General features: G+C 56.3%; 1 long non-coding RNA gene across 1 annotated transcript in view; it reads left to right on the top strand.

The window, feature by feature from the left end:
* The first annotated feature begins 692 nt into the window (after window positions 1–692).
* Window positions 693–4,014, top strand: part of LOC107182942 — a 13,199-nt gene continuing 9,877 nt past the window's right edge. Inside the window, exon 1 of the long non-coding RNA XR_001513698.1 lies at window positions 693–703. This is a non-coding gene — a long non-coding RNA (uncharacterized LOC107182942). The remainder of the gene's footprint in view (window positions 704–4,014) is intronic.

Here is a 4,014-nt window from a genome sequence, read left to right as displayed (position 1 = left end):
AACGGCCCAATTCCAGGTATCGTCGCTGTCTGTGAGCGGCCCGTCCGGGGGTCTGCCCTCCCTGCACGGAGGTGCCCCCGTGTCCGCTCAGGAACAGCCACAGTAAACGCAGGGAAATGTGGAGACGTCACGGACCTGCCTCGGGCGCTTATGAAGGTGAAGAGAAGCAGGGACAGTGCAGATCACACCGACCAGCAGCTCCGCCCGCTCGCACGGCCTCGGCCGGCATCTCATAGGCAGACTGGCGAGGTCCGGCCACAGCTCCTGCCTAAGATGAACCCCGGGTCTCGTGAGCTTGTGTTTTGGGGCGTTAGAAGCGCTGGGTGATCATGTGTAAATGTCACGAATTAGATGAGCCCGTGCCCGCTGCCTCGCTGCCTGTTCACAACCAAACCCACGTCCACCCGCCTCGGGCGGAGCGGCCGGGAAGGTGGGCGGCCAAACGGGCCCCAGGGCAAAGGTAACGCTGGACCTGACTGCGAAATAACAAAACGAAAGCAAATTCTGTGCGTTCGTGTTTGTGGCCTCGATGTTCTTTTTAAAATTTAACCTCGAGGTTAAATAGCTCCTTGGAAAAACAGGCGTTTGGAAAAGCCGTCGTTATCCACATTGAGACACAGAAAGAGAAGCCACCGCCAGTCTTAACGTGGCCTTTTCCGGACCCAACGATAAAGGAGTTAAAATTGGCAAGGATCAGATCTTTGTGCAAAATCTGTATATATAAAAGGCTAATGTGCTAAGTGTCCCTCCCTCCGTGCAACGGGTCGCTATGACGCACACTGACCACCAGGGGGCAGATGCTCAACGCAGGAGCTGCAGAGTGCAGTGACTTGGCAGCAGCCATTCTCAGGTGACTCACCCTGAAACCAGAGAAGAGGGAGCCCTATTCCTCGCAGGGCCGCACAATTCCACCTTCAGCCGTGGGTTATGTTGTTGCTGGGGCTCTGTCGGCTCCAAATCTGGCTTACTGCACACTTGCGTTTGCGTGCCACAACGCAACTTTGCAGAGTGCCCTCTCACTCTGGGTCCCTTGGGGGATGTCGGAGAGCCGGTTTCAGCCCAATCCCCACAGGCCAGGCCGAGGGACCCCACCTGGCTGAGGGACCCTGCTCACTCTGCAGGCGCCCTTTCAGCCACAGCACCGCCTCAGGTGTGGCTGGCCCTGGAGAGACCGCGGGAGGTTGGCTCCAGGGCGTGACCAGCCCATCTCGCCCAGTCCCGCTCCCCAACCCCCCGCCACCTTCTAATGAATTTCCTCTCAACGTGCACGAATCCGTGCACCGGGTCACCAGTGCAAACACAAAGCCAAGAAACACCTATGAATGGGAACAGCACTATCACTCCTCCCCAAGTCCCGACGAGTTAGTGTGTCTGTAACTGTCCCCATGACCTCTCCTCCCTGATGCCACAGGCACTGCTTCCTCCCGCGCTGCCCTGTGGTATGAGCCGCGCAGCAACGATGCGCAAGGAAGGGGCATCTCCGGAGAAAGGCTCCGTCGCACCACAGCGACCCTCCCCTGGGGAAGGCGACTGGGAAGTGAGGGATGGGTGGAGCAGGTGCCCCGAGGGTCCCAGAATCCCGTGCGACCCGTGGGGTCGCCCTTCCGGCTGCCGTGAGGGCTGCGTGAGCCAGGGAGGGCGTGAGGGAGCAGCCAGGAAGATATTCATGTGAAAGACAAAACAGACACACGACACCCCGGGCTCCGTAGGCAGTGGCGAGCCAGAGGCATGGGACGGAACATCTGGCGAATTCGGGGAGACAATTCCTTGGTGAGCTGCTCGTTGCTTCTTCCTCACTGACATCCACGCCATCTTATCAAACCCTGAAAAGATACAGAGACGTCTACCCGAGCCGGGGATAACCAACGTGGCTGTTGACTTGTGCTAGGAGCTCCCGCGTACCCCCATCTCCAAAGGCTCGAGGCTGCCCAGGCAGCTCAGCGACCCGTTCCATCCCAGGAGTGGATCCCAACACAGAGCAGACTGTGAATCACAACCTGGTGGCTTTCCTCCCAGGACTTGGAGGATCCCTCTGAGCCCAGTGACCCGGAGCTCACGCACACGCCTCACTCCTGAAGGTCATCCCATCGGGGCAGCACAGTCAGGCGCAGACCACGAAGCCCCAGGCGTCTCCCTGACACCCCTCCCCCTCTCCCCGCTCAGAAGTGATTGCCATAAGTGGCCCAATTAGCCTCGTTAACTTTCCAGTGTCGCTGGAGTGTCTCTTAGCTGCACATGGGAAATGTTCTCCACGGCAACATAGGGTCATAACCATCACTAGAGGTCGATCTGCTGTCGACGCCAACAGCAAAGACGGGGCACAGGGGCTGGTGGGAGTGGAAGCATTTACTCCGGTGTCCTCCAACTCTGGGTGGGATCACGGGAGACTTTAAAAAAACACCTACATATATAAAAGCCTAAGCGACCGTTATAACTGAACAACCAGAGCGACCAGTCGACCAGTTGCTATGATGCACACAGACCACCAGGGGGCAAAAGCTCAATGAAGGAGTTGCCCTCCCACAGCCCACCTCTCATGTCCCTTACCCTCAGCCGGCCAACTCCTGTGGCCCCACCCCCCCAGCTGGCCAACCTCCCACTGCCCCTCCCCCTAGCTGGCCAACTTCTCATGGCCCCTTCCCCCTGGCTGGCCAACCTCCCATGGCCCCCCTCCACCTGCCCAGCCCCCTCAATCGGCCCCAATGGGGGGCCTGGCTGGCCAACCTTCCACAGCCCCTCACCCCTCCGGCCTGCCTGGCCCCCCAGATTAGCCCAAATGGGAGGACCAGCCAGCCAACCTCCCATGGACCCTCCTCGCTGCCGGCCAGACCCCCAATAGGCCAAGATCGCCGGCCAGCCTGAGGGACCCCACCCATGCACGAATTCGTGCACCGAGCCTCTAGTATAGTTGTAAACACATAGATGAACGCACCAAAATAGAGAGCTCAGTAAACCCGGGCCTGTGTGACCAAGTAGCCTGACAATGGAGGCAAGAACATACAACAGGACAAGACAGTCTCTTAATAAATGGTGCTGGGAAAACGGGGCAGATGCATGAAAAAACGACACTAGGCTCTTTGCTTACACCTTCTGCAAAAATAAGCTCAAAATGGGTTAAACACTTAAACGTAAGACCTGGGACCACAAAACTCCTAGAAGAAAACCCAGGTGTAAACTCTGACATCGGTCTCAATATGCTTCCGGAGAGTTCTCCTCATGCCAAGGCAGCAAGAGTAAACACGTGGGATTGCAGCAAACAAAACAGCTCTGCGCAGCGAAGGAAACCATTACCAAAGCAAAAGACAACTTACAGGATGAGGGAAGACGTTAGCCAACGACACATCCAATAAGAGGTTAATATCCAAACTGCATAAGGAAGTCACACAACTCGATGTCAAAAGTAAACAATTAAAACAACCCAAACTCAAAATGGGCAGAGCTTGAATAGGCTTTCTCCAAGGAAGACACACAGATGGTCCCCCCCGGCCTCCCTCCCCGCGCCCCCACACACGGAAAGATGCTCATCATCACTAATCACCAGGGAAACACAATCAAACCCCAATGAGGTCCCACCTGACACCTGTCAGAATCGCTGCCATCAATAAATCAACAAACGACAAGCGCTGGCGAGGACGGGGAGAAAAGGGAGCCCTCGTGCACTGCTGGTGGAAATGCAGACAGGGCAGCCACTGTGGAGAACAGTAAGGCGCTTCCTCAAAAAATTAAAAATAGAACGGCCACATGACCCAGCAATTCCACCTCTGGTATTTATCCAAGGAAAACGAAAATCACGAATTCGAAAAGGTGCGTGCACCTCGCTCACTGCAGCAGCGTTATTCACAAGGCGGATGCAACTAAGTGTCCGCCAACAGACAACAACGGGGTGAAGACGTGGGGGTGCGTGTATACGGGGGAAGATTAGCCATAAAAAAAGAATGAAATCTTATTGCTGTGACGACATGGACGGGCCTGGCGGGCAGCATGCTGAGCAGAATAAGGAACAAAGGGAAAGCC

The sequence above is a fragment of the Myotis davidii genome, unplaced genomic scaffold (assembly GCF_000327345.1).
Source record: "Myotis davidii unplaced genomic scaffold, ASM32734v1 scaffold698, whole genome shotgun sequence".
In the NCBI taxonomy this organism is placed as follows: domain Eukaryota; kingdom Metazoa; phylum Chordata; class Mammalia; order Chiroptera; family Vespertilionidae; genus Myotis; species Myotis davidii.
This window is presented reverse-complemented; position numbering and strand designations above follow the sequence as displayed.